General features: G+C 40.8%; 1 long non-coding RNA gene across 1 annotated transcript; it reads left to right on the top strand.

The window, feature by feature from the left end:
• Window positions 1-6,076: 6,076 nt before the first annotated feature.
• LOC115609739 lies at window positions 6,077-6,674 on the top strand. Its single transcript, XR_003991975.1, has 2 exons — window positions 6,077-6,174; window positions 6,611-6,674. It is a non-coding gene; the product is annotated as an uncharacterized LOC115609739 (long non-coding RNA).
• The last annotated feature ends 534 nt before the right edge of the window (window positions 6,675-7,208 follow it).

The raw sequence follows: 7,208 nt of genomic DNA, 5'->3' as shown, positions 1-7,208 counted from the left end.
AAGCTTACTTCTTACAAGCATGGTACTGAAACTGTTCCTTAGCCGTAAGGGCCAGATCACTACTTTTTAAGGACTATTTTCTGCTTTGGGAATGACTCTGTGTTCCTGGCCAATAGCTCTGAGTATACTCTGCCAGTTCTGTGCGCTAGGACAACTGGCCAAAAGCCTACTGGCGGCAAACTGAGAGCAGTGTGAGTATCTTTGAGTGTGAGACTCATCTTGGAATCACCTCTCATTGTACAGAACAGAGAGTTCTGGAAAAGAAGGACGTGAAAAAGCCAAAGAACCATATAGAAAAATATCACTTTTAGCACAGCTTTCCATGAGGATTTTTAGCACAATGATCATTGTTTTGGGCATGCCAATAGAACCAACTGAAAGTTTCCAGTGAAAGATTACTGAATTGAGCAGTGTCACAATGATGTAAATGCAAATTAAAAGGCTTTTTAATAAGACTTTTTAGTTTAACCTGGTGGTTTTTCTGTAGTATTATCTAGTGGCTATGGCAAGAGTCTGGGAGTTGAAACTACTTCATAAGCCTACAGTCTGCCAGATTTATTCACCTGCAGGATACTTAACTTAATGCTCCCCAACCTCTCAGGAGCCTTTTCATACTTCAGTAACATTTTTATAGCTCCTGAAGGATTTCCAGATGACAGACACGTTGAAGAGCAAAATATTGCAATTACCTGCAGAAGTTAATATTGCCCATATGTCATCCAGATTCAAGCAAACTGTTGGCCTAAGTACATGACCCCAGTACCAACTCGAGGCTCCAGCACAAGCATATTCCAAGGAAGCACATGGCAAAGGAAACATTACTTCAGATCCACACTGAGAAAGAAAGTTTGAAGGAGGTGTGATTTCAAATAATACAGTTGATGACATTAACCTTCAGTGCTGGAGATCTGCACAAATATTTACTTAGAAAACCAAGCTTGCTGACCTCTGTTCAATTCCATGACTACATAACCCATCGGTGGCTTACAGCCAGGGCTGAGCATGGCACAGTTCAGCACACAGGCATTGTTTTGCATGACCGGAACGAAACAATTGATTTGCGTTAACAAAATTTATGGGAAGGCTTGCTCAGAACCTGCCCATGGTAATTCAGTTAGCAAGATTTACTTGCCCATTTTGGTAAATGGAGAGAAAAAGAGGATATTGGGCAAAGTCCTCCACCAGTTTAAGTGGGTTCGCTACCACTGTAGCCATTGGAATGGGGCCTGCAAGAGTTATGCATAGCGTAATTCATTATAGGTATAGGTTCTTGGAGTATAAGATCAGCGAGACCACTGTGATCAGTTATTTTGACCTCCTGCTTAATACAAGACACAGGACTTCCCTGAATCTTTGAAAACACAAATCTCTTTTTTGCCATAGAATGGAAAACTATAAATGTATATGTTACTCTGAGGTACTTCTGTTTATATTACATAGGGTTCTGTGAATAATTTGGGTTCGTTCTGTAGGACTGTTAAGTGAAAGGGAGCTGTTCTATCTCGGCTGGATCACAAATGAAACACCCTATAATATGCGTAGAAGCACTTGTATGGTATAAATAATATTTTTAATCAGTCATTGAAATAATAATGTAAAGTTCATTTTATTAACATTTGAAAAATAAATGTCTTCACCCTGCTTCATTGGACTTTAAAAAAGGAAAATTTTACATTCCCTGTGAAAAAAAAAAAGTAAAAAATGTTCAGAGAAATGAGCGATCTGACTGGCTAGAGATCGCAAATCACTAATAATATAATAAGCTCTGAATATCAGATGCCAAACAGCTGCAGAGCCTCTTAAACCTAATTCCTCTTTCTTGGAGGATATGGCAAGTTTGGAAAGGAGATGATTGCCAAACCAACCACGAAATGCAGGCAGAAATTTTTCTTTGAATAAATCACTGTCACCATACACAAGTGATAAAACCATACACGAGTGATAAAACCATACACAAGTGTCTTGGCATGAGGGAATGCTGTAAACTGGTGTGCACAATGAAGGCAAAGCCCATGAAGCCTGCAGGCAGAAAACACAAACCCAGCACCAATAGTCTAGTAAACAACCCACTCAAAAGCAGGAGGTGATAGGTGTACAGCTTATTGGATATATCGCTATATGTTGCATGTTTTCCCATTACATGACAAGGTACTATGCAGTTTATTCCATTGCAGTTTGCCACCTGGTATAACAATGTATAAAATTCAAAGAACAAATATTTGGAAAAGTCATATGAATGTTCAAAAAGTAGATGGAAGATGATTATGCCTGTGAGTCCTTTCCTCACACTTGCACTTTACAGGGCAGGTGTCAAAATTTCAATTTATACATGCAAGAATTATGGAAAGTTTTAAATGCTCAGTATGGCATATTCATTTCAAGCAAGTGCCAAATATCCCAGCTTTACAGATACTGGAAAAGCAATTCATCTACCACTCTTTGTAAGCTCCACTCATAGTCTTAATACCCTCCACTATGTAAATACAAATCACTGCAATAATTGTTATTTTTCAGCACTTTGTATTATGGAAACATGGCATATTACAAAAAAGTATAGAGTATCCAGGCTTCTAGAAACCTGCGGGAGGGTTATACTAGTCACAGTCTGTCAGCAGCATCTAAGGTTCCAGCCTCAGAAAATATTTATTCTGTGAAGCACCCTTCTCTGCCCTGAACCATTTGCACTTTGTCGGATATCAGAGCAGAAATGTAGTAAACTAACGTGTAACCTGCCAGTGCCCAGGGAACAACAGGTTTTGGTTAAAAAAAAAACATTTTTACAACTTGACAACTTTGTGCTTTCTTTCTGTTCCTTTTTTCTGCTGAATCACTGGAAGTTACACATTACCTTGTCATGGGGAAACAAGAAATATCTGACTGTACTCGAAAAGGGTGTTTCCTCTCTGATTTACTTTGTAGACATTCTGTCTTCTTTCTGCCAAGCTTCATCCAGGATCATCCAGAATTTTTAATTAATACAGAATAGGATGGTGGCAAAAAAAATTTGGAGAGGGACAGGAAAGGTTCCTCCTTAGTGAAAGAAGATGGGGTTGCAGAAAACCACTATTGCAGTATTGGAAAAGACAGTTCAGTTCCAATGATGCACAGGATCAGGATGATTTGTCAAATCCAAGCCATTTAATAGAAAACCTGACTGATACAGCTAGTTAGATGGGTGAACAGGGAAGCATGTGGCTAAAATCCTGCGCTTCTGGGACCAAAGAATCCCTTCTATTTTGGATTCATATTTAGAAATGCTGCCGTGGAGCTGAAAAGCCAGGGCTTAGTTCGACACTGAATCTAGACCAGTCCTCTTCACAGCTGAAAAAATACCATTTCCTCCTCTTTTGTCACTGCTGACAACACATTCGTTACAGTAATTTGGGGGGATCAAGGCTATCACTGCTCAAGTATTTCTTGTGTGTAGGCCTTTTGGAAGGATCAAACATAGCCCTGTAGCATCACTGAGTGGGAGAAAGGGAGTCTCGGATGCCAGTGAATACTTAATATGATCCAGATGAAGCTAAAAATAGCCCTTCCAGGAGAATCCCCTCATGCTCATTCTTCAGCTCATATAGCTGGTTTTGCCTGTATGCTGTCTGAATACAGCTAGCGTTCCTTCTGTCCTCCCTCCCACATAGGTCCTTCACCTAACCTACAAAACAAGCTAAGCCTTGGTACTACTCTCAGAGGCTTCCACATCTTCTGTAAGAACTAAAATGATGGTGGTGTTGGATATAAGACAGGGAATGACCACATTTTGCCTGAAGCCCATTCTATAGGGAGTGGGCTGAGAACAGGTTGAGCAGAAAGGTGTTTAATTTGTTCCCTCTGTCAGGGCACAGAGGTGATTTAACCACTGAGTTGCTTAGTGCTGCCAAAACTGAGGCAACTAAGAGCTGAGGACCAAAGCTGAGGCACCTAGGGAATGTTAATATGGACTTGAGGATTATGGACTTTGTTAACACAAAGGTGAGTCAGCTGCTGAAAAAATATGTGGTTGCATTTATAAGTACTGAGATGCAATTCAGGATGAACATAGCTGGCTTAGGATTTTATCTGGGGATTTTCTCTTCCCCTGTGATGCTGGGCAAGCTAGAACACCTATTGGTTCACCTGTCTTCCATTTGTACTCTGGGATGATAACAGTTATATACCCACACAAGTACACTAACAGATAAACTGTACCATAGTTGAAGCCTTATGGTGTGCAGGACATAAATAAGGGGTCATTTCACACAGTCACAACTGCTTTAATCTCCCTTAATAACCATATTGTGAGGATACCCCATGAAGCGATGAGCCTTGCCATCTCCATTGCCATGAGGAATGCCCCATGTCTTCACATTCATGTGAGGCAAACTCACATGTTATGCAAAGCAAGATAAGTAGGACTGTTGCATCCAGTCATTCTTCATAAAAGTTCACACTACTGAAGAGAAAACACCTCCTTACTATTCTAGAAAAAACCTTATTATGGGAAGGGTTTTCTTCTGAATAATATTGAATAATATTGGAGCCGACAGGCGGACTTTTAATACATACTTTCTGTCCCTATGTCATTTTCCTCTAGCAACTAAAGCTCAAGCAGTGCAGGGTTAGATTCGTGGTCTACAATCCCAGTGAAGAATGGCATTGCCTGATTTTACCCAAGATTCCCAGGGCATGGGCTTCTCTAATGAACAACAATGGGCTTTTGTGCTAGAATACACCCTGGCAACAGCATGGAGATGGTCATCACCATCTTTGTGGTAGTTGCCATCATATAAGATTACGACAGAGTCTGACTTCACAGACTATATCACTATGCCTTTCAAATAGCCTGCCTAGATTATCCCAGTCTGTTCCTGCTATCTTCACTACTTACTACTGTGCAATAAGTATTACATAATGTCTGACTTGTGAACATTTGATTATAAATTCAAATACCTGTAAAATTCACAGTTAAATATTAGCTGCAGATAGGTTGAAACACATATGTTTCTGCTGGAATTAGTCCAGAAATCCAGATTTAACACCATGACTTCCCAGCAAAACAGTTACAGATCTTGAAGGACAGGAGTACGGCTGGCACCAGTCACTCCAACCATGGCCTCCGTGTGTACTCAGGCAAAACTTACGACTCCATGATGACAGTATCTGAAACTTTGCTATTGGTTGTACCACACACTCATCTATCTCAGTCCCTTCTCTGATACCCTGCTTACAACTGTCCCCACATCTCCCTTCTTTTGGGCACTCAGTTGGGGATGTGCAATAACTACCCTGCTGCATCCAGTGGCTTTAACAACTCTCCTCCCACAGCTAAACAACCGGTGCTTTGGCCCTTCATGTTCCTCCTGCTGCAGGGTCTTCTGCCCCATTGCCCTGCTCCCCTCCAAAGCTCTGGATCCAACACAGGTGGTTGCAACTTTACTGTGGTGTTCTTCACTGAATATGTCACAAACTATAAATAAATGAGTTTATGAAAAACATTTAAAATTGTTCCATTGGTCATACACTGCTGTTTTTAAGTTACCTTGGACGTGCTTTCAAAGTCTGTGCTGTGGGACCTATGCGTAAAAGACCATGGAAGTGTTTTCCTGGTACCACAGCTACCAGCCAATGATGTATTCAAGTCATAACTGTAAATGGACTAACCAGCAATTGCCAAACTTCATGTATTTCACAACAAACCTTGTTCCTGAAAAGTCTAGAAAATAGACATGTAAGCTCAGTTAACACTGCACGCTCTCTTCCACTTACTCCAGAATAAATGGCCAAACTTTCCTAGTCATTCAAAACAGGTGACTAACAGCAGAAAATATCTTGCTTTGCTCCCCTTAGACCTCTAAGCAATCATTTTGCCTGCTCCCTGAGCCCATGGGTCAGTGACAAATCCTCCAATATTATAAGTGAGTTACAGCTAGGGAGATGTCAGTGCCATTAGTAACTTATCTGCCCAGAACAACTAGCGCCTGTTTCCTTGTTTGGATAAACAATCTTGCCCTCATCCTACCTCAACATTTCCATAAATATAAAGCTGGTGTCTATACTTGCCAACACACTGCTGCAACAGAAACCAATGGGAAAAACATAAAGCCAGCAACTCAAAACTGTTGGCTGCTCACTGCAAAGACTTCTGGAATGCAAAGATTGTTCATTGCAACAAGACTTCCAGGCACATGAGCACAGGTTGGAAAGGACTTGCTACTTGTCTTCTTGACGTTGACAAGAGATTATAAGGATGACATTTTAAGGAGGGAATTGTTTTTCTTTGATAAAAATGGGGAAAAACAAACCCTTTGTTACTTTTTGAACTATGAGCAGGATTTAACAAAGCAGCTTTCAGAGACATTTCCCTTATCAAAATGTCTTGCAAAATCTGAGAGTGAGTAAATGGTTGGAGAACTCACAACTTTTCAGAACTATAGCTAAACACGTGAAAAGGCAGCCCAGGAACTGGCAGAAAACTGCCTTTCTGTGAGCAGGGAGTTGACTAAGAAACCTTGCAATGACCCAGGAGTTGGTGGGAAAGGACAGGGAGATTAATGTGATTCTGAACGGACAAGCAGTCCTTATGGAAAACATGATGCACTGAAGCTTCCCTCCCACTCTCTGCTTTCCTCAGCACCATCCTGCAGCCTGAAGTGGCTCCATCTCTGGACCCCCAGGCCTCCAGAGAGTTGTCAGACTGGAAAAGCAAGGTCCTCAAGGATCCAAACCACAGCTCCTTCTCCTAAGACACTGACCACAGAAGTACCCACCTGGGATCCCTCCAACTCAAATAAGACTTTATTGCTGCAACAGTATTGCTTTCAGCTCTTCAGATGCCTGAAGGGTCATCGGCCAGAAAACCCACAGCCACAAACAGCTGTATCCTGTAATGCTCAGAGCTGTGGGAGCTGTCTGCATTGCACTGTCACTGATAAGTTCAAACACAGTATTTGCGCCATTTTCTTTTTTTTTTTTTAATTTACAGTGCTCACTGTAAATTAAAAAGTATGCATTCACCATTTTCCCATGTTTGTATCTTTGCACTTTGAGTTTTCAAAAAAGAAACCCTTTTTTTTTTACTCTTTGCTAAAATTTTAGTTTGCATTTAATAGCAATGGTTTGAAGTTATTGAAAAACATAATTTTTTTAGACCCATATTTGCAGGAGTTAGAAAGTTTGTGGTGCACTCAGGGAGGCAAGGGCACAGTTTAATGTTCTTCAAAAGCAGTCTA

Source organism: Strigops habroptila, chromosome 6 (genome assembly GCF_004027225.2).
Source record: "Strigops habroptila isolate Jane chromosome 6, bStrHab1.2.pri, whole genome shotgun sequence".
In the NCBI taxonomy this organism is placed as follows: domain Eukaryota; kingdom Metazoa; phylum Chordata; class Aves; order Psittaciformes; family Psittacidae; genus Strigops; species Strigops habroptila.
Note: the sequence above shows the minus strand (reverse complement) of the source record. Positions and strands in the feature narration are given on the sequence as shown.